Raw genomic sequence first — 24,938 nt, 5'->3', positions numbered from 1 at the left:
TTTCCCATACTAGGTTTAGTTTTTTACTTATGGCTCCCCAGTAAGGTGTTTTTGTTATCCATAAGCATATTTTTTTATACTGAGATGTAAATGATTAAAATAATAATAACACATTCACTTTTTGCAGTGCCTATCTTGGGTGTCTTTCAAAAGATAAATGAATATATAAACTGTGTGCATATATGGAGTGACATTGTATTCAGTGCTAAGAAAAATACCATTTTTTTTTTTTGCAGAAAAATAGGTAGGACTAATATCATGGTGCTATAAAAATAATACTTAAGAAGTCAAATATCTTGTTTTCTCTCATCTGTATTTCTTCAACTTTATATAGCTACAAAAACTATATATGTGTTGATCATGAATATAGATGCGAGTCTATTGGGGGGAGGGCATTTGTGGGAACATAAGGAGGAAGAGAGGCAGAAAGGAGAGAAGATGGATATGGTCCAAGTATACAGTGCAGGCGAGAGAGCTGCTCCCCTGGTAGAATGCAAGCCTGAAAACTGGAGTTCCATCCCCAGCACTCACATAAAAAGCAAGTACAGCAGTGTGCACCTGCAGTCTCAGCACCGGGGAGCTAGACACAGGCAAAGCCCTGCGGCTCACTAACCAGGCCAAGAAACCAAATCGGCAAACTCAAGGTTACGTAGGAGTCCTGGTCTCTTGAAAACCAATGGTGTATGTTGAAGAAAGGCACTTGTCATCAACCTCTTGCAATTGTAAGTGCATGGACACCTACAGACACGTTTGTACACACACACACACACACACACACACACACACACTTTATAAATGACTCTATGAAACCCATCACTACACACAATGGTTTCACACCATGGTAATATACAGAAGAGAACCATAAGGGTGTCTGAGCTAGATTGGCACAGCAAAACCTCAGCGTGGAAGAAAGCCACATCCCCATAAAAGTTTACCTCAAGTTTCCTTTTTTTTGGCTCTAGGGTGTGAACATTTTGCTCTTTTGTTTTGTGTCCTGGTGAAGATTTAAGGTCTGACTGAGGATGTGGCGTGGCAATGGTAATCTTCATCCCACGCACAACACAGCACTAAACTCCACATCATTAGCTGTGTATGATTTATCAGGGTCATTAGAAAGATGATTCATCCTCAGTAGGTATAAACCAGCTCACTAAATCTAATGCCAAGAGGAAAGAGATCATCTTGATCCTACTTTCGGCTAATAGCCAGGTGATTCTGGACCCTTAAGAGCCCAGATGCAGGTCTCATTTCTCACCACTGACAGGCTTCTGAAGTTTCATGCCAAAACATTAATTCAGCTTTTTGCTCCTCACCTAAGTAAATTTCTAGCATGAGCTGCAAAAGGGGGTGGGCGCTAAAAATGCTGCTACTTCTAAACCTGCACTTAACCTAATGCATTCCTTCCCTCTTTTTTTTTCTTTTTTAATTCTTACTGTCTTTGATTGTGTTTAATCCTTCACACTCCCCACACTCATCTGTTCAATTGCACACATCTGATGAGTTGTGCAGGCACGACTTTGCTTTGGTGCCTTTCCATCTTCTTGTTGATGGCTCACACAGCCTTTCTGTTTTACTCAAAAAAAATGGGAGCTTGGAGAACTCATGATAGGCTTTCTCCAGGCAGCTTAGGGAAAATCTTCGGGTGCTTTTTCCTTCAACCTTACTTTCAGTAAATCACTGATAAGACTGGAAAACAAAACAAAATAAAATAACAACAAAGAGGGGAAAAAAAACAAAGACAACAACAAAAAAAAAAAAAAAAAAAAAACTACACTTCTCCCTTTAAACACTTAGTAGCTCACAGTGGTTCTTTTGACCTCCTCCAGGATGCCTTCCATTATAAAAGGTAGTGAGGTCCTTGACACCAGTCACAGTGTACTGTCTAATTTTGTGTGTGAACTTTGACACGGCTGGATTTATCACAGAGAAAGGAGTCTTCATTGAGGAATGCCTCCATGAAATTCAGCTGTAAGGCATTTTCTCAATTAATGATCAAGGGTGGGAGGGCCCATTGTGGGTGGTGCTATGCCTGGGCTGGTAGGCCTGGATTCTGTAAGAAAGCAGGCTGAGCAAGACAGGGGAAGCAAGCCAGTAAGCAGAATTTCTCTGTGGCTTCTGCATCCACTCCTGCCTCCAATTTCCTGCCCTGTGTGAGTTTCTATCCTGACTTCCTTTGGTAATGAATAGCAACGTGGAAGTGTAAGCTGTAAAAAGCCCTTCCCTCCCCAACTTTCTTCTTGGTCATTATGTTTTGTGCACAAGTTTAAACCCTGTCTAAGATAGCCAACATGTCACATCCACTGGCAGAAGAACATTCTGGAATGAATTTACTCTAGAACTACATGGGCCACTGAGATTCCTCAGATTGGAAAGGCACTTGCAGCCCAACCTGATGACTTGGATTTGACCTTTGGGACCTGCAACATGGAAGAAGAGAATCAACTACCCCAAGTCATCCTGTGACTTGCACATGTGTTGTGGCATAGTGGACCCCCACATACAAATATGCAAATAAATAAACATGCGAACACACAGACACAATACAAGTAGAACTCCAGGACTCTGTACCACATTGGAACCTGGGGCTCAGTGAGCAGGCTAGTCTGCATGCACAGCAAGCATGAGGAATCTGCTCCCTCCATCTTGAGAGCCCCCCAAGCCAGGATTAAGATTAAGAGTGTACATATCATAATGCTTAGACTTCTCACCTGGGCCTAACTCTTATCCTCATGTGTACGTAGCAAACACTTCCCCAAGCACAGAAGTATATGCATTCAACAGGCTCATAATATTGAAATGTGGAAATAACAACTCTTTTGTCTAAAGAAGTCAAACCTTTTTGGTATCACATTGCTTCCTGCTTTGTTAAGGTCAAAGAGTGATTTATAGTCTATTTGAATCTATGTGCAAATGAAAACAGATTCAAATAATGATCATTATGTGTCTATTGAAAATTATTTCTATACACTTTATTTTTATTTGTTGGGCCTCTCTCTCTCTCTCTCTCTCTCTCTCTCTCTCTCTCTCTCTCTCTCTCTCTCTCTCTCTGTGTGTGTGTGTGTGTGTGTGTGTGTATACCTTGTCTGTGTGTGTACTACAGACCCATACTTGCAGCACCCAGAAGAGGGTGATAGAGTCTCAGCAGACGAATATGCAGGCAGTTGTGAGCAGCCCAGTTCGGGTACTCATAACTGAACAAATGTCTGCTGAGAGGCCATCAAATGCTCTTAGAAAACACAGAGTCATTTCCCCAGTTCCCTACTGAGATGAGCTTATCTCAGATTCAAATGGCAGATTGTCTATAGCAAAGCAACCACATCTCCTCTCTGGAGGAAATTGCATTCACTCACTTCACTGAAAATTTATAGATTCTCTTTGTATGATCCTGTGGCTTTTTATATGACTCAGTATCCAGCAGATTCTCACGACATTGATAAAACTGTTTAGTTAAACTGTTTTTAATGCCAATGGTATAGCATGATTATAATAGCATTTGTAAACAACACAATAAAACAATTCTACTATTCCATTACTACTGTTCAAAATTCCTGAATTATCATTTCATTCATTTGCTTAACATCTGTCTATTCAGCAAATAGCCAAGGGACTCCATTAAGCTCTGTGAAACAAATTCCATAAGCTCCTGACTCGAGAAACCATCCTAAAAATGTAGAAGAGTAGATACCAGTGAAATATCAAGTTTATGACAAGACCAAACATGATAAGCAGAAGGAATGGTGCTTTCTGTTGAACAGTAGATAAAATCACTTCTAGGGAGATAGATGCTCCAGCAGGGATAACAAGGGGTCTCTCCTGAGATGTTGATTCTTCAGAATCAACCTCTAGTCAGAGTAGGTGGCCATGAGGAAATATCTCTACTGAGACTAAACTTGGACTACATCAAGAATGGAAGGAAAGTCAGTTTGTCTGGGCATTGTGTTTATCTGGAGAGTCAATTTCTCTTCACCCCAGATAGGGAAGCCAAGGTCAAATAATCCCACGTAGACGCTGCCTCCTTCTTTTGTGGTTTTTACTTACAGAAAATGGGTGGGCTTGCTTAGAGGAGCATGGATAAAGTGTTGTGTATAAGAGTGTGGATGAAAGTTGCTTACAAGAGCATGAATAAAGAATTATTGCAGAAATATGAGTGAGGAATTACATACTTAAGTATGGATGAGTAACAGGTACTTTAGCAAAAGTCCCACCTCAAGCACCTCCAGACAGCTCTCCTACTGGAGAGTTTTCTCTCTCTCAGTGGGTGTTCCTTATCTTTATACCAACAAGAAGGGTTCTGGGAGTCTGGTAGTTTCTATTAAGCTTCCCGAGCCTTACAACTTTCTTGGGAATTTCATGGGCCTCCTGAGACTCTCTTTTTTTGGATGGAAAATATTTCAACACAGAGGAGAGATCTGTGTCATGCTGGGGTGTAATGAAAGATCTGGAACTGATAAATAAAGCAGATAAGAAGAGCCATACTATGGCACACCGCACTTTCCAGTATAGTAGAAGAATGTCAAGTGTACCCCCAGAGGATACGAAAGCAAGCTAGCCTTAACTGGGCTTTGCTGTGGATATAAAGGAGATGCCACTAGATCTTTACTCTCTACTCAAGAGAAAGCATTATCTTGTACATAATTGTCATATTCAAATGACAATCTTTGGCACTTTAAGCTACACTATAAGTGCTTTATTATCTATCCATTTGTTTTGGCTTTTGTATAACCTGCTTTCTAAAAAGAAATTACACAGATGGCCCATATGTTTTATGGGTAACACTAATAAAGTGGTTTGCATGTTCCAGACAAAAATCTTTGATTATAGAAGAGGATGTATGCAAATAATCCTAAGGTTATATAATGATTGAGTTTCCCCTTAATAATATAGTGCTAATGTATACAGAAAAATGTAAGAATAAGAAAAAACCAACTGTAAAATTTATGGCTAAAGATAGCCCAGACCAGGGCAGGAATAATAAAGAGAGAAAAAGTCATTTCAGACTTTATTTTTTATTATAAGATATAACTGGGGTGTCCCAAATTAGGTCCTCGAGTAAATGGGATGTTAGGGGGCTTTTCAATGGCATGTGAAGACTGTCAGGGCAACAGGTAAAATCAGGAAAACACAAATTCTGTTCTGGAACCACCACTTTGCATTGGCTGTTAGAGGCAGGCTAGTAGATCTGGTAGAAATATCATGTTGATAAGGCCGACTGGAGTGAGGGGGTGTCAGGAAATAAGATGATAGGTAGATTGATAGATAGACAGACAGACAGATATGTATATATATGAGACATAGGACACTGTAGATGAGGACCTGTGTAGTGAAGCTTACTGTTCTCTCTCCAATTTACCTCCCCCTCTCTTTCTCTGCCTCCCTTCCTTTTTTTCTCCCTTCCCATTTTCTCCCCACAAATTAACATACTAATTTGTATGTAAACTCTTATGCTTTAGCTTCAAATGTCACTAAAGAGAATCCAGGTATCCAGGTGTCCCTTTCCAGAAGGTACACCATATAAAAATAACTCAGTTTCTCCTGGAAACTGATATTTAAAATTTTCCCCAGAGTGTGGATGGCTTAATTCTTCTAATTCATGACTCCAAATACCCACTGATTGGCTTTAAACAGGAGACTGCAATCATCTGTTTTGAAGTATGCTCTATATTAGTCCTCTCTGTCTCTACTATCTGCAATCACTCATTATCAGAAGCCTAGTTCTGAACATTATCTGCTTACTTCTTAAGAAATTGTACTTCCTCACTATCAGGTTTTTGGTTTTGTTGTTGTTGTTTTTGGTTGGTTTTATTTTATTTTTTAGCCATTGCTCCATCTTGAAAGGCTATGACATTCAAATATGTTTTAAAGCTAGGAGCTATGGTGGTTCAGATTCCCTGGAGTTTGAATGTGGATCTTTATTACTTCTTTCTACTTTATTCTTCTTCCATGGGTCTAGCATCTTCTCTTATGTCTTGGAGCATATTAATGTCAAAGCCCTTGCATTCAATTCCAGCTCTACCTAACCCCAGCCCCACCCTTGAGTCCTTTGTGTCTTCTTGTTGGCTTTGCTCTTTTGTGTCAGGAATTTTTCTCAAAATTTTTTTTGAGGATTTAACAATCTATTTATATTGCAAAGCTACTTGAAAGGTCTATGCAAGTGATAGCATAAGCCAAACCAAGCCTCTCTCTCTAGTGGTTGGGCCTTAATAAAGTAAGACTTGCAATTCTTCACCCCATTAAGCCTGGCTTCTGTGAAGTGAAATCAGAGCAGAGGATCCAGCTACTATCATGTACATTCCAACTTATGAGTCAGTCTATAAAGTGCTGCAGTCATGAGAACGTAAAGCCTACCCCAGGACCTAGGTTAAATAGGCAGGTGAAATACAACTGTAGACTAGCACATGGAGTATAGACACAAGACCATCACTGGAAGTCATTGTAGCCTACACGGTGAGCCCAGGTCCCACTGACTCCTGAAGAACCATACCCAGGGTTGACCTGCGCCTCCGTGTGCATGTGCATATATTTTTAATCTTCAGCCAAACAGATATGCACTCACACATATGCATGCCTGTACACAAGCAAACACACACACACAAATAAATGAAATAAAATGAAAATTTCATATCCCAAATTTACATCCCAGCTAAAAGTATACATGTCCCTTTCCATAGGATGTCCTGGCTTCATAATCCTGGTATTCTAGCACAAACCAGATCCTTTCTCACTAGTGACTCAGTCTGTGAGCATACATGGCCACAACCTGCCTGGTAAAAACACCCATTTTTCTATTTCTTGGCACCTCCATCTTCAGTGGTTTTTGAATTAGAAATATCTTCCAATTTTATTTAGGCAATATTATTTAGAAGCTGTTTTATTTAGGAGATAGAAATATCTCCTTAATTTCTTCCTAGTGGTGCAGGAATTGCTACTTTCCCACCTTGGGAGTTTTGTGTGGCTAGTTACTATGTCTAGATTTTGATAACCAATGGCATTTGTATGATAGGCTCCTGTGTGTCTTTCAGATGATCAGATTCTCACAGACATGGCCTCCAGTCACTAAGAGTCTTTTAAGTGTTCTGTGTGCTGAGCATTTGCTTTAAATCTCTCTGTTCATCAAGATGGTAGGGGTTAAATGGTGTCTTGTTTGAATTTGAACACTACAACCAAGACCATTTGTCTCTTGAAACACAAATAAGCAAACAAAGAAAACATCTATTTTCATGGAGAAATAGTGGAGGCTTCATAAAGAATAAATATTTCACCTATAATGTGCAGGACATCTTGGCCTTTAAGAAGCATTTGAAGGCGGAATTGCCTATGGTAAGAGAAAGGAACCAGAGAGCCGAGCAGTGTGTTTGTACAACAGGGAAAAGTGTGAAGGAACGCAAAAAGATGACACCCGAGAAGTGCCAAGAGACAAGTATAAAAGGACACATACATTCGAAGCCATTTTATTTTATTGGTATTGATTGCAACTTCTTCCTGGAGCTTTGTATCTTGTCAATGAATAATGCATGTGCTTAATGGTGTAGTTTGCAAGGAACCCACAAACTACTTCAGAAGGGCCTGGAAGATACTCAGTTCCAGTTTCACAAGAATTACTACTCAATAGAGAGCTCATAAAAGGTATGTTCTGATTGTTTCCCATAGTTGAGAACCTGGCTGTTACAGTTGGTTGCCAGCCAGTGTGTGTATTCTCCTGAACTGAGCTGCTTTCACCTCCGGGGTCTTGGGAAACTTTAGATTCACAGTTAGAGCCCAAAAACATGAATCCCTCTGTGCACCAGACTGTCTCCCTAGCCCGGTAGTTCTCAACCTTAATAATGCTGAGACCCTTTAATACAGTTCCCCTGGTATGAGAACCCCCAACTGTTAAGCTATTTTTCACTACTACTTCATAGCTGTGATTTTGCTACTGTTGTGAATAGTAATGTAAATGTCCTTGTTTTCCAATGGACTTAATCTACCTCTGTAAAAGGGTTGTTCAGACCTCAAGGGGTCGAGACCCCCAGGTTGAGAATCCCTGCCTAGCCCCCGGAGGTTACCCTTTCCAGCTGACTCGGCTTACACAGACCAGAGGATGAATACTCTGGGAACAACTCTGCCCACATGTGAGGTAGGAGTCCTGCTAAATGACCCAGTAGGCCAGTCCTCTAAGAACACAATGCTCCGGAATGTTCTGTTCTTGTCTCCTCTGAGCATCTACGTTCACAAAGCAAGTGCCCCACAAGACATGAAGCTGGCACCTCTTCCCTCTCACTGTTGTTCCTCCTCTCTCTCACTTCTGCTTCCTGAAGTCGCCTCCTGATGAAGCTGCCTATGCCCACTTTTGCTCAGTCTCGGGCTTGAAGAGGATCCAACCAGGTCACACACCAAACTGATGCCACTGCTGGACATGAAGGTGCCCAGTTACAAACCCGGCTGAGATGGGGAGATTGCTGCAAGTCCGAGGTCAGCCTATGCTGCAGAGGTGAGTTTCAGGGCATCCCGAGTTTATATGAGACTTTGCCCCTCTCCTTGCTCCTTGGGAGAAAAAAATCAGAGCAAACCAAACGAGAAACAAATGATGTTCATCTCTTTATCAGTTCCTGTCAACTCATAATGTACAGTCTTCGAGCCTTTCCATGTTTCTCCTCCCTTCTTTTTCAGTTTTTTTTTTTCTATTGTTGTTGACATATTATTGCTGGTTGCTGTGCTGGTTTGAATGAGAATGGCTTTCATAGGCTCACATGTTTGTCCCACAGTCAGTGGAACCGTCTGAGACAGTATAGCACTATTGGAGAATGTATGTCACTGGGGTGGGCTTGGAGGTTCCAAACACCCACTTAGCCTCTCTCTGTACCTCACAGTTACTGTCTCAAAATGTAAGCTCTCGGCTACTGTGCCAGCTTCTCTCCTCTCTCTCTTTCTCCCTCATTCCCTACCTATTTATCTGTGTGTCTATCTATCTATGTCTCTCTCTTTAGGCTGTTTGTCCTTCTTTTTTATCTGTCTTTCTGTTTGTCTCTTTGTCTTATATTGTTCTTTCTCTCCCTCCCTCCTTCCCTCGCTCCCTTTTTCCTCCCTTCGATCCTTTTGTACGTAGGCCTAGGTGAATGAATGCCATGGTATATAGTGGGAGTCCGTAGCAACCTGGAGAGTCGGTGTCCACTTCCCACTGTGTTGAGTCAGGGTGTCTTGTTAAGGCTGAGGTGACCAGCGAACCTCAGAGACCCTTGGCATTCTCTATTGTCTCCAAGTAGGAGTGCTGGATTGCTGATTCGTGTGATTCCTGTGTTTGGCCCTTTGCTCAGTGGTTCTTAAGGCTTGAGTAAGCTCCCAGATTTAAGTCTTCATCTGATTTAATTTAGGTCAACAACAGCTTCTTTCTCCTTTAGCAGAGGGTAACTAAGTAAACCATGCTACCAGGAAATAGACTATGGAAGCCAAGCAGGATAAGACCAGCTAGCCCCACATTTTCCTCTTTTCTTGCCACTCACCCATGAATATAGAAAACACCCACAAATATACACAATCTTCTCACTCCAACCTCCGGACTCTGAATTTTTCTCTATGGTGAAGTTTAGAGAGAAACAGGAGGCAGCTCTGACCACTCAGCAGTGACCTGGGCCAAAAGCCCAGGGCCAAGCTCCAAGGTAGGGATGGCTTTACTCCCCTTTCCAAATCACCTATGTCATTGGCTGCCAATTCTACAAGATGGGAGGACAGGCTGACAGAAGGTATTAAAAAGAGAAAGTAAAATAGTTCCTTTGTTCACAGTAGAAATTGCCCAAAGGAAATTCCTGTTCTCAGAGGTGATTAAACAGGTTTTATTAGAGGCCATTATGGGGATGCAGTTACTAATGCTGTTTAGTTGTGATAAAAATGGTTTATTCCCTCGTTTTTCTTATAATTTATCTTTCAAGTAAGAAGAGCTAGGTTGATTAACAATTTGATAACTCTAGTTTAGGTGTCAGAGCCTTTTATGGATAATTTACAACCTGTTCTCTTGTAAGACAAACCTCAAAGGCATCCACTGAATGCCTCTTAAAATACAGGAGCTCAAATTGAGTGTGTGGATGAACCAGTGTGTATGGCTATGCGTGTCGGTGGTCATAAACACAGTCTGAAACATTTCCGTTGGATTTCTTTTTCAACTTACAAATTGTTTGAGGTTGAGAGTACCAGCTGCTCTTACAGAAAACCCAAGTTTGGTTCTCAGCAGCCATATCAGGTGGCTCCTAACTGTCTATAAATCCAACTCCAGAAGATCTGGTGCCCTCTTATGGCCCCTATAGACACCTACATATATGGGTACAAATTCCCCACCACCATACACACATATACATACAATTTAAAATTCACATGAATTTTTCAAACTTATTTTAATTTAATAAAGGATACAAAATTGTGTGATGATCTATTCTATCAATGTCTAAAGAGGAAAGCATAATTTGAATGTCAGTCATGTTGGATTTTTGTACTTTTCTTCTATTTGCAACTGAAATAGAATTTGCCTTTCTACTCTCAATGCCTCAAACCAAGTCCCATGACTTGGTTGACTATCATGTACTCAGTCAAAAGGCGGACCTCCCTGGTAATGATGAAATACTTTTCTTTGACTGTTGGTCCCACATCTAATTCAAATGTGATTTCAGATAATGTTTCTGGAGAAATATGGTGATCAAAAGTCAAGGCCAAGGACAGCTGGAAATAAGAAGATGGTGTGATATGTGAGTCTCTAGAGCTGGTGACCGTGGGTGTCTAGCCCCGTAGTCTGCATTGCCAGACGAACTCGTAACTGTGTCTTGCCTCTGGCATGAGAGGTGCCTCACTATGTAGGCTAGGGTTCAAAGTGACTGGGAACAAAATAACACTCCTACTGTTTACATTTCTCTTACTTGCTTTCACTTTGAAAGTTCACCTTTCAGTATCTTTATCTCTCCCTTACCAATCCCATAACTGCCCCTTACAGATTGTTACAATGTCATCACTACCCATTTTCTATCCTGACTGATTTGCTATACCACTGCTACACCATGATTGTGTAGCATTAGTAGAGGATAGACCTTTCTCCTGTTAGGCACTCTCCTTGAGTTCTGCATTTCAGAAATTATTATCTTCCTGGGTTTAATTTATTCTCATTCTACTTTCCATAAATTAAATATAAGTTTTGTGGCTAAAAAATAATATCTGACAAACGCCTTGAATCTCACAGAATGAGAACTTCTACATAAATGCCCGCTGTGGTTTCTTTAAGAGCAAAAAGGTACTTTGGGGGAACAAGTGTTTTATGGGTCCATTAATGAATGACTAGAGTGGTTAAAAATATCTGGCTAGAAGCCCTGCTTCTCACAGGCACAAAAGATGTAGGTTAATGGAGCAGTTAAACATATTTCACATCCTGGGGCTCTAATAATACTGGGGAAAGTTAAGTAAGCTGGTAAAGACTGGGGTGGGGGAGGGGAGGGCAGTTGCACACATAAGCAAAGACTAACAATATGGACTCCAAACAACTCAGAAGGAAATCAAGGCATAACAGCCAGCAGCTGCCACCACATAGGATGTCAGAACTGTCTTCTTAGCTCCCCTTGTTTAAATTGGGATCACATTTTACAATGTCATGAAGCAGAAGAAAGGCACCCAGAGAAACACTGCTAGCAAGAACCGGGCACTGCTAGGGGCTGTGAGCAACAGGATTCAAAGTATGATTTAATAAAAGCAAGAATTATCTAAGTAGAAAACATCAGTGCAATAAGAATATAATAAATACAGAGACTTTGGGGATTTTGCAGTTATTTTCTTTAATGACCATATGTATATTTACATGATTATGTATATGTGTGTGTGTATATCTATACATATATATACACATACACAGGTATGCATGCATGCACACATGAGCACATGAGTATGTTCAGGTACTCACAGAGTCCAGAAATATATCAGAGTTCTGAGAGCTAAAGCTACAGCCTGGTGTGCGCCAGCCATTTGCTGCGGTTTCCAAAGACAAATCTCCAAAAAAGTATAAAGTATTCCTAACTGCCGAGCCATTTCTCCAGCCCCTAAAAACTGAAACCACAATGCTGGCCATGGCATCAGGTCAGGGACACATCATCTCTGTCACCTTCGAGTCGCTATTATATTGAAGAAAATGTGCCATGTGGAACTGGTGCCTTAACTGGAAATATACCAAGCGGTATACCAATACTGGGCATTTTAGTGGTAATGAGACTGTTGATAATAAGATGGATCTGTCTGGTAACTCCTAGGTAGGGACAGGCAGAAAGATGAAGTTTTGTAACTCAAGCATCCTGATCAAGGCCATACGCTCACCCATCTTCTTCAGCACCTTTCCCCCTTGTCTGCTCAGCCAGCAGCTAACCTAGACATCCACTCTCCCTTCCCATTAGTTGCCTCCACAACTCCCCACTGGTCTTTCACGTCTACCATCTAGAACATAACATCATATACTGCTGTCTGCCATTTTATCTTCCAGACTGTGGAAACCAAGAGTTGCTCCAAATAACTGCCCCCAGATCCGATGGTGTTAAAACTTAGCTGAGGGCTCAGAACAATCTGTAAACATTCCCCTTCATTATCTCTCACCATCTCTTGTCTCCCTTACTGATTCTCTTTCCGATGTCTGTTTTTTAGGGTTCGCTGGGTAGGCACTATTGCAACCCCATCCTCTACACCATCCATAAACATCTGTCCCTGCTTTCTAGAAGTACTGTTTAGCCAGTGTACATGGTACCCAGACCATCAGACCCTCCTATTCAAATTCACATAATGTTAGTCCTAGGGAGCTTTGCATTTAAAATATCGGGCTATTTAGTTCAAACACATTCAACAAAAATGGGGGTCCATAACAATTTCTAATAGGAGTGTCCAGCCTTTTAATATTGAAATATGATTTATCAATCTACAATGCTCACATTTAGCTCAAGAACATGCATGACAGCTACTAAAATACACTTAATAATGTAAGTATATGATTTTGTAGTGGGCCATGTCCACAAAGATTTGCCTCTCTTTGCCTTTACCTCTGTTTCTGCAGTGCTGCATAAATATTATATTTGATTATTATGCGTGTCTCTATGTGCATGTATATATGCACACATGGAGGTTAGGTATAACTTGGAGAAGTTGGCTCACTCCAACTATGCAGATCCTGGTATCAGGCTTGGCAGTAGGTACCTTTATCTGCTGAGACATCTTGCTGGCCTTCAATGCTATTTTAAAAGATAAACGCTACAATATGATAAACACCAAAATACTGTGCTGAATTAACGACGATAGACCAGAAGCATACTACACAACATACATGGGCTGAACGTAAGCCTCCCCACTCCTACGTAGCAGATGCACAGCTTCACCTTCATCCAGGTCCTAAACAGGAACAGGGGCTGTCCCAAAAGCTGTTGCCTGTCTGTAAATATGTTCTACTAGCTGGGCTGCTTTGTCTGGCCTAGGTGGGAGAGGAAATGCCCAGCCTCACAGTGACGTTGAAGTATGAGGGTTGGGGGTATACCCAAGGAGACCCATAACTCTAGAGGAGAAGGAAAGGGGGACTGGGTGATGGGTTGTAGGAGGGGGTGATTGCAAGGGGGCAGCGAGTGGGATGTAAAGTGAATAATTAAAAAATTTAAATTAAAAACTGCAAACTTATCTGTAGTGACAGGTAGGGGTCCAGGGATTGTGGGGGATATCAGAGAAAAAGCAAACAGCTTCAACAGGCTTCGAGGAGTATTTGAAGATATGAGTAGGTCCATTGTCTTAATGGTGGTTATGGTGAAAGTGAATATGGGCATTATCTTTGCATACATATAGATACATTGCACATATAATAAATACTCATAGAAATATTTAAACTCATATAGGTCATTTTTAAACTCATATTTCATGTGTATGAAACCTTGATAAATCTATTGAATACTTGAAAGCTTGTTTTCCTGCTTAATTCTTAACCTATTATCATCTAGTTTGTAATCCCTGCTGTTTGGAGAGACAACTTCAATAAGGTCCTCATTAATAATTGAAGCACCAAAGATGCAAAAGTCAATGTTGTTTACTGCTGTTCTGACGGATTTCTCAATGTGCCTAGTGTCCCTACCACCCCTCATCCTTTGCTCTTTGTGCTCTGTGACCTCTGTGACCCTGTAGCCTTACAGTCCCACCAGATCTCTGTGCTGACTCTTTGCTCTCCTCTGAATATATCTTCTCTTCTGTTTCTGAACCAGGATCTTTCCTGGGATTCCACTGATAACGATACCTCGGTTGAAACAGACTTACCTGACAGCATCCCTGGAGCAAAAGAATATTTCAGAAAATCCTTGACTTTCCTGAGATTTGTTATCACATGCATACTCAGAACCCATCTGTATAGCAGCTACGGGACCCGCTCAAACTCAAGAGTTCTGTTTGCAAACACTTGGCGCATTCATAAACACAATTGCTGCCGTTTAATGCCTGGTAGCAGTACATTCCTGTAAGCCTGGTACGTGGTTGTCATTCTGTAGGCTAGGCGAGCTGGCACACGTGATCCTCTGTCCTCCAACTTCTACACCCCAAATGCTCAAATTACAGATACGTACCATCACCAGCTTTGTAAATATTTTTTTCAGCCAGTGCCTAATTATTTGCTCATTAAAGTTCATCTTTACTGTCCACCAGGTACCATCTTCTTCCGCATCACTAGACATTGGTCATGGTAGACAGCAAGCAGGCAAATGTCAGATGTGAGAAAGGATATCCTTAGCTCAATTGTCCATCACAAACTGCCATGACTTTTTCTCATTGCCTTCCATAAGACAGGAGTTGCCTAAGTTATAATTGGTGTCAATTCCCCATCATGTCTTGCTTTTATGACTAAAACCACCCCCAGCAGGCCGCCAATCCCTCTCCATTCCCACTTTATACAACAGCTGCCTATTTCACTCTTAGGCTGAAACCCCAAGCTCCCCCTCTGTGACCCTCTGTGAGCTACAAAAAGAGCTGCAAAGCCTGCTTCTGGCAATCAGAACACAGCAAGTTCAGAAGCTCAGCATTATCTACCTTGTTAGCTGCAATCGGTATTGACTTTCTGTTGTGAGCACTCTGATCCAGAAGCGAAGAGGAGGCTTTAGCTTGCTGCATACAGCCCTTTACACTGCAATATTCTCAAGCCCATGATCCTCCCTGCCTCTCATGGTCTTCTTTCTATCTTCCTCAGTACCATCTTATGTCTAATAAGATTAGAAGTCAGAGTCAACATACCGTAGAAGCTCTTTCATGACTCATCACCTCAAACAGCTCCCATTATATCCACTGGGTCCTGAAGCCATCTTCAGTATTCCTTAAACATCCCAGTTTTGACTAACTCACTCTCCTGATGATCGATCTGTGAGAGAATCCTTTTATTTTAACCAGAAGGCTTTAAATTACTTCTGTTCTTGGCAATCAGTGTTTCTAGAGGTTCTGTGATGATAATTTTACATCCTTTCTTCTATGAACATTCCTTTGAGTCACATATCCTGAAGAAGTTACTTAAGCAATCTAACCAGTTGTGAATGGGAAGATAGGGTGGTTGAAATCTAGTGTGTAACTACAGATGCTAAAGTTCTTGATCCCTGAGCCATAGCCAAACACTTTCCCCTCCTCTATCCCCACTTCTCCCCATTCCTAAGCAGAAGCTCTGGATCGATCTGTTCATCAGTGAGCCTAAGGATAAAGCCTGATACAGCTGACATCCACCAAACATTTGTCTAGTGAGTAAATGTTTTCTGACATCTCCTCCAATTTCGTTCCACTATAACATTTACAGGCCATTGAGGGAAAATAGAAACAAAGACGACTTTTCAGTGGGAGCAATTCTGAAAATGTATCTGCTCCAATTTGGCCATTTTCGTACCAAAAAATCAATGCATCCAGTTAATTTTATTCTCCATTGACTCTGGTCACTCATCCTAAATTGGGGAGGGGAGGACAGGGATATGCCACTGTATGACATGAAGAAGAAATCTCCTGGGGAAGAAATAGGTTCCCATCACTGGATGGAGAGTGGGCCAGAAAGAGTTTAGAGCACATTGGACAACAAAAAGAAGATCCAGCTCTGTTCAAAACTTTAGAATGGGTTAGGAAAGTAAATGAATAGGGTGGGAAGAAAATAAAGGGGGGAGAGGAGGGAAAGGAGGGAGAGAGGAATGACAAGGAAGGAGAGAGATTGGGGAGGGGATGAGGGATGAGGGGAACAGGAAGAGGAGGAGGGTGAGGTAAACAAGGAGAGAGGAGGAAGAGGGAGAGCAGAGAGGAAAGGAGGGGGGAAGAGGAGAGGGAGAGGTGAGTGAGGAGGGGGACAGAAAGAGAGAGAAGGAGAAGGGGAGGGAGAGAAAGAAAGAGAAATGTAGACAGGGCCTCAATCTGATGTCTTTAGGGATAAGTTTCTCTTACACAAAGCTCACAGGAAGTGAAAGAGAACTCAGTGGGTGTGTAAGAATGGCGTGGGTGACTTTTCAGGGCAACAGTGCATATGAATCCTGAAGCAGTGTGACTTAACTAAGCGCAGGGAGTTCAGATAAGGAATTGATTTCATGTGCTTGTGTACTCTGCTTTATCTTCAGCTTGAAGGAAGTATAATTTTGGCACACATTAAAAGAAGACAAAATATATGTGGCCATCCAGGTTTACTGAAAGGACATTTGTTACAAGGCAGGTCCATTGCTTTGCAGAAGGCACAAATATGAGGGGAAATTAAGCTATTGTTTGGAAAGTGAGGTCACTAGTATCACTGAAATCTCTAAGAGTATTTAAATACATTTTGCCTCTTTGTACATTGAATTTCATTGTAATGTATCCATTACGGTTACCTCGGTGAGCAGAGATTGATGTTGCTGTTTACCTTCATTAACCCCTTACAGCCTCCCCATGCACATGAGTTTGCACACATACACACCAAGACCTAGTATGATGACACACCTGTAGCTTTCCAGAGGCTGAGGCAAGTGGATCTCAACTTTAACACTGGCCTGGTTTACATAGGACAAGACTGTCTCAAAAAAATAGCCATGTTACTTGCAAGAGTAAGATAAAAGCATGTATGTTTCATCACAAATCCTAGAAAGTTATAGTCACTCCAGGGGCATGTTGGTCTCCTCTTCTGCTTTGACATAATTAAGCTGCAATTTCTGTCATGTTCTTCCCTTATTCTACACTGGCTGTTAGAGTCCCTGCTATGATATCTGTGCATTCAGAAAAAATAAATAAACATAAAAACAGAACAATAGAAAGGGAATAGGAAAGTAGAGTCTCTTCTTTAACTTGAATGGTCTTCTTAGGTTCTGTGTACATTAGCAGTGCTGTAAGACCCACCGACAGACCTGTTGCCAAAGAAGGGTGATTTTTTGATTGTTCAGAATAGAAATGGTTTTGTATGCAATAAAGACAAAAAATGTATATTGAATAAAATATCAGCAATTGCATCTGGGGAAAAGATCGATAGGTAAATTGCCTGCTATACAATCGTAAAGGTTGGAGCCTAATTCCCAGAATACAAAAAAGCCAGTTATAGTGACAATGGCCTGTATCCCAGTGCTGGAAAAACAGAGACAGGGAGGTTGCAGGGTTCCATTTTTGCATGTGCGCCTATACATGTATGTGCATACATGAACGTACACACACACAAACTCCTTCAAAATTTTCACTTTGCTGTTGGGATTATTGTATCTTGAAATGCTGTGCCCTTATATATAGGACACAGTCTCAACCATGGTAATATTATTTATTATTTCTGTAGTTAACTGCACATACATGCCTACCCCTTCAGTCTATTTATAAAATAGATTAATCTGTATGCTGAGAATGACCACACTATACATAACTATGCAGTTTCACAGGAGTGTGACCTGAGACTCTAGGATGAGCAGGTTTCAATAACTGTTTCCCCCTTGAGAAGTATATGAGCTTTGGAAACCCCAACTAAATATTAAACACACATAATATATGTGTGTGTATGTGTGTGTGTGTGTGTGTTTATATATATATATATATATATATATATATATATATATATATACATAGATACACATATATATTATCACAGCTGTTTCAGTCTCTATATAAATATAACCCTCAATTTAAAGTGCTTCTTAACTTGTTGAACATATAATTTTAATTATAACTCCAGGGTCTGAATAGGTGCATCAGATGTTAAGGACAATGGCTGTTCTTGGATAAGACCTTGATTCTATTCCCAGCACCTGCATAGTGGTTGACAACTATCTGTAACTCTAGCTCTGTGAGATCTGAAACCCTCCTCTGGCCTCTGTAGAGATAAGGCATGTACATGGTACACAGGCATGCCTTCAGGTAAGACACCCATAAACATAAATTAAAGTAAAAAGTAAACGTATCAATATCAGTAACTGTTATTACCTGTATCAATGCCTACTATTGACAAATTAAAAAAATACAGGTATCATAAAAAGTGACCCTGGCTTGGTGGCACCACATACTTGTGATATCAGCACCTGGTAGGTGGAAGCAGGATTATCAGGAGGTCACCTTTGGCTATAAAGCATGTTTGAAGCCAGGGTGAAATACAGGAAAGCCTGTTTGAGAGGGGGAGGTAGAAGGAGAGGGGGAGAAAGTGAGGCAAAGGGTGAGGGGGGGAGAGCATCAGCAAGTTAAATTAAATTAAAATAGCTATGGCCTGATTTCACTGTAACCTTGATTCAGGTACCAAACTCTCAGAAAAGAGAAACTCACACCTAGGCAATCTTGAGAAGATGAACACCTTTCCTCTTGGGACACTTTTACTTTACAGGTGAAACCATCATTTTAGCATGATCCACATGATGCAAAACGGTAAGGGCATTAGCTGATATATGTAATGACATGTAATTAAGACTTAATGATAACCAATAGCAATTCAACGAGGAAGCAAGAAAAATATACCATATGGTTGTTTAATTAATTACAGGGTTTGTTAACAAGGACATATGATATCTCCCCCTGTCGTGTGTGTGTGTGTGTGTGTGTGTGTGTGTGAGAGAGAGAGAGAGAGAGAGAGAGAGAGAGAGAAAGAGAGAGAGAGAGAGAGAGAGAGAGAGAGAGATGTTCACGGTTGTTTGCAGAAGCCAGACAATGGCACTGAATCCCCTGGAGCTGGAGTTCTATTGGTTGCTAGCCACCCAACAGGAGTGCTTGGAACTGAACACAGATTCTCTGGAAATATGTTGAACACTCCTAACAGCTGTCTCCTACCCCCCCCCCCCCCATTTCTTTTAACATGGGTTTTGGGAGTCTAAACTCAGGTTCTCTTGCAAGAACATCTGGAATTCTAACAAGCCATCTCTTCAGACTGAAACTTCTACGTTACTGACTTCCTACCTTGGCTATTGCTGTCTCTGTTTCATCTGCCTGCCCCACCCCCTGTTCTAGAGCATATCCTTTCTTAATCTTCTGCTATAGCAAGTGAGAGATTCTTGAATTCAAATTATACCACAAATAATACAGGGTAAATGACAGGCATGCTTTTCAAATGTTATTACAATAAAATTGATTTATAAAAAGGATAATAAAGAGGCTTAACAAGTATTTGGTTCCTTAAGAATGTCTATCCCTGTTGCTGGAATAGATTTATTTCTGAGGAGAAAGACGCAGTGTATAACTTTTTAAGACGGTAGAAAACTGAGTATGAAGCCACCTACTGCTGCCTCCCCATGTCTTCATGTCTGTCACATCCAACAAAAGGCTATGGGTTCAGAGGTCTGATTTTCTCTCTGACAATATGAATTACTGATGTCAGAGATTAAAATAAAATACTTGCTGTGACACATGTGCAGAGCAAAAGGAAGGAAGGAAGGAAGGAAGGAAGGAAGGAAGAAAAGAGGGAAGAAAGGAAGGAAGAAAGGGGAGAAGGAAGAAAGGAAAGAAGGAAGAAAGGGAAGAAGGAAGGAAGGAAGAAGAAAGGAAGAAAGAAAGGGAAGAAAGAAGAAAGGAAGGAAGGTAGGAAGGAAGAAAGGAAGGAAGGAAAGAAAGGACCAAGCAAGCAGGGAAAGAGGGGTATTTCTTTTTCAAACTTGAATCATTCAGGTCCCCTAAATCTTCTAATTCAAAGGGTACCATTTATTTATTTATTTATTTATTTACTTACTTATTTATTTATTTATTCATTCATTCATTCATTCATTCATACCTCATAGTATCTCTGGAGTCCCCACACAGTACCTGTTCTAGGGCAAAGGGATTTATTTATTTATATACATCCTAGTATCCATGGAGCCCCCACACAGTACCTGTTCTTTAGAAAATTCCAATGATTACTTTAAAACTTATAGACACAGGGGCTTGGGTGAGGGCTCAGCACATAAAATGTTTGCTATGCCTGCTTGAGGACCTGAGTTTAGATATCCAATACCCATATAAAACAGCATTTGCTATATAGTACATGCCCTTTATCCCGGTGATACTGGAAGATAAAGACAGCGATCCCAAGCACCTGCATGGCAAGCCAATGTTATCTAATAAATGAGTTCCAGGGTAAGAACTCAAAAGGTAGAGAAGAAAAATAGCATAGGACTCCTAACATTGTGCTCTAGACACACATGCACACTCACATTCACACACTATAAGTAAAAAAAAAAAAAAAAAAAAAAAAAAAAAAAAAAAAAAAAAAAAAAAACTACAAAGAAAATAAGTGAATAAATATATTACCATTATTCTGGTTTTGCTTCTCATATGAAAAATTATTTGGTTATCTCACTTGGGGAAAAATTCTGTTGAAGACTGATATTTAAAGTTACCAGCTAGAGGCTGGAAAGATGGCTCTGTGGTTAAGAGCACTGGCTACACTCACAGAAGACCTGGGTTTGATTACCATCACCTACATGATGCTCCACAGACACCTATAGCTCTAATTCAGCACAGCACTGCCTTCCTGTTGTTAAGCACTCATAGCATCCTCACTCATAGGCAGGACTTAAGGAGAAACACATGGACTCTAAACGAGTATGAGAACCAACGCCTTGAAATATTCAGCGTTGCATGGCAGGACTTTCACATGGCCATTCATTTATAATTCAATGTGTTTATATTGAAACTAGGCTTCACTTAAATGATAAATGTGTAAGGCCATTCATTCTCACTCATATCCCCCTTTTCCCCTCTCTCCCTCCTTTCTTCCCTTCCCTGCCTCTCAGTTCTCATGTAGCCCAGACTACCATTACTTGATTTGTAGCTAAAGATAACCTTGAACTTTTGTTCCTTCTGCCTTACCGCATAAGTGCACCACCATACCCAATTTGTGGAATACTGGGAACAGAACCCAGGACTTTGTCCATTCTAGGAAAGATCTATACCAAATAAGCTACAACAAAACCAGCCCGTAGCATCTTTATCTGTCCTTTCAATGGTCATTTATGTTTTCTGTGACTAATAATGTATCTGAGTTTTAAGTTAACATCTAATTACTGTTTCCTGTTTGCCCCATTTAATTTGGCAAGCGATCAAACTCAAGACCTCATACACACTAGGCAAGTTTTTTGACTTTGACTATTTTTTTAACCCCTTTCCCTCCAATATTAAAACAGGGTCACACTAAGTTGCCCAGCTATATCTAGAACTCACTCTGTAGCTCATGTTGATCCTGAATCTGCAATAATTCTACTGGGGTGTGCAGGGCAGCTGGAACCATTGGCCTGTGCTCCAGGGCCTGGAGTCATTTCTTCTTTGTGCATGGAGTTCTTTATTCTTGGTTTCTTTGGTCAAGCATAGTTTAAAGCTCTATCATCATTTCTCCCTTGAATTTTATTCTGCCTTTTCATATTATTTTCCCACCAGTAATGCAGGGGGAGGGGGACAATAAACCAAATCTTAAGTTCTACATGTCTGAAAAATACCTCAAATGTCAGGGTTTTTAAGCTTTTCTTCCATGTGGCACTGTATTTGACTTATATGCCATGAACTGCACACATGTGTCTTGACATGTGTGTATGACTATGAACGGGTTAAGCTCACCAGTTCAGCTAGACTGCTGACCATGAGGATCTCTGAGTCTGCTTTTCTGCCTTGCCAGCACGATTTCTGAGATTGTGAGTATAAGTCACTTTTAAATGCAGGGGGTTGGACTTGATACTTTGGCCAGAAGCACTTTACTGACTGGACCATCTTCTGAGCCCCAAGAAATCTTTTTTAATATTCTGATATTTAATTCCTCAGGAACCATGCCCTCTGGTTTACACTTGCCATGGCTCAAACTCAATTACGTTCTATGACTTTGAGAAATGTCCTTCAGTGGATTGTATTGATAGCTGCCAACTGACACCAAATTTTAGATTACTTCCGATGGGTATTGGATTCTAGTTTGATATTTTTTGTATCTCCATTTAACTTAGGACTTAGATACAACAGTCATTTTCTGCATGCTGGGACTTTTCTGTTAAAGACATTGATCATTCATGTTCTTTTAAATATGGTGTTTCTTTTATTTCTGGTTGCTTTAAACATCATTCCCAACTTTGGTTTTTAGCAATTGAGTTCTTAAGGACCCAGCAGTGATTTTCTTTCATTTTGTTTTTTATTTTTCCCAGCAATGGAAGTACCCCCAGGATCATGTGCATTCTAGGTGAGCGTTTCTCCACTGACCTACATTCCCACCCACTCATTCTTCTATTATTATGTTTTAATATATCATGGAACACTCTCTTGTTAATTTTCCCACTTTCAGGACTGTTGAGCTAACTATCAATTAAATTTCTTTAATTTAATGGAAGGCAATGATGGGCCCCTGGAAGAAAAGAAAGTACTTCTAACTGTGGAGCCATCTCTCCAGCCCTAAGTCTGGTGCTGCAGCTGTTGAGATTCTGTCTTATCCTTTCCTTTACTAAAGAAGTTTCAGACTATGTTCAAGCCAACAGAATTATCCACGACCATGGGACTCTCCAAAGACTCCCAGTCCAGGTATCTTTATACATATCTACTTCACATGTGTTCTTTTGAACCAACATCCACACATCTAAGAATCTGTTTTTACCCAGGAATTTTCAAGCAGGTGTCTAAAGAGTTTGCCAATATCTTTCATTTCTGGATGGATCCACATTCCCATGTTTCAATGAAATGCATGTTCTAAAGAGACTTCATACAGATCTCAGCCTCTCAGCCCCCTATATTCTATATCCTCCTTCCAGAAACGCACACCCTGGTGAATGTCGAGAGGGCACACCCCTCTAAGTCTCAGCCTCCTTGCCGACTGCCAGCTCTCTTGTCACATGTTTCTGCCCAGAGAACCTGCCTGATCCTGCTGGACTTGCACCTCTCGGTGTTTCTTCTATTTAAAGAAAATACGCTTCATAAAGAAAAATTAATAATAAGGATATGTTCATTCAATGCAACCCCATTATTCCACATTTCAGTCTTCTGTTGGCTGTACTTTATGCCTATATGCATTATTTTAGGTTGTTTTCCCAGAATTTGTAGCTATTTTACAGCAGAAAGGTAAGGTTTTATTATTTATAACCAGAGGATTCTTCTTAGAAACTGAATTTTCCTGTGTGGGCTTTTTTTTTTTTTTAGACCAAAAGTATTTAGGATGTGTTCAATGTATACAGAATATCAAAATGTATTCCATCCCCCTTTTATCTGCCTTGCTTCAGATCAGTATTTCAGGGTAAACATTCATGGCTGTCTTGCTTTCGACCTGTTACAAATTAGCATTGACCTCAGTCCAGTTCATGTTCAAATCCAGTAAATGTGCTTTACACACTCCTGTGAAATGCCATTGAACAGTGGGTCTTCTAAACAGAAAGTCGCCAAACTCGGAAACTAATTCCTTACTTGACTCGAATATAATCTGTCTAACAGGAAACTCGGGGCAATTCTATCTGAACTGTTAACCGATCGTTTGTTCAACACGACCATTGAATGTTCAAGTATCAAGTTTATAGAGACAACATGAAGACTGCTTAGAATCAGGATAAAACACACATGTCACTTATGCATGGATCTGAGCAAAGAAGATTGTTTGGCACACACACACACACACACACACACACACACACACACACACACGTGCGCGCATGCACGGAGGAAACAAAGAGAAATGAAGTTAATCTGAAGTTAATGTTTTTGGCTGAGGTGTAAAAATTTCTTTCCCTCTCCTGATTATTCACAGATGACTTGTTTCATGGCTTCTTTAGAGAACCACTGAAGCTTACCCTCAAACAAGAAGACACACTTGGATGCTTTTTGAAAAGCGTGATCGGCAGAGCCTGGTCTGTGGATTCACCGAGTGCTATTGAAGGCACCTTTACAACCAGCGAAAGGGCAATGTGATCACTTGAATTCATGTTCTTCCTCTTTGCCATAAAATGGACACTTTCCTTACCCTTTTATCTTCCTCTTACTTTTCACTGCGGGATTAAAGGACCCTTAGGTGGAACCCATACTTTACACCGGATATAGTATATGCCTCATAGATGTTTGCATCTATTTTTATAAACCACCAGTGAATAAGCCTTTCATCAATATATCTGGCACAGTGGTTGTGAGACCCTTTACAGATGCCTAAATCCAAAGATGTTCAAGACCCTTATATAAATGTGCCATTTGTACATGGTATACACATGTCTTCTTCCATTCTTAAATCCTCTTCATATTACATACAATACTAACCACAGTGTAAATGCTAAGTACATGGTCAAAGCACTAAAACTGTTTTTCCTCAGAGTCTCCCGTATCCTAGGGTGGCCTCCTCCTCTCTGTGTAGACAAGGATGACCTTGAACACCTGATATTCCCAGTTCCATCTCCCCAATGTGATTATGGATATGAGCCACCATGGTCTCCGTAGATTTTGGGATCAAACTTAGAACTTCATGAATGTTCACCAGGCACTCTGCCAACTAAAGTTGCATCTCCAGCTCCAGATGGACTCAAAACAAATGCTTCCGGTATGCGGTTTGAATGTTTGTTTTAAAACTTGGAAGA

Source organism: Micromys minutus (assembly GCF_963924665.1).
Source record: "Micromys minutus genome assembly, chromosome: 6".
NCBI classification, from domain to species: Eukaryota; Metazoa; Chordata; class Mammalia; order Rodentia; family Muridae; genus Micromys; species Micromys minutus.
This window is presented reverse-complemented; position numbering follows the sequence as displayed.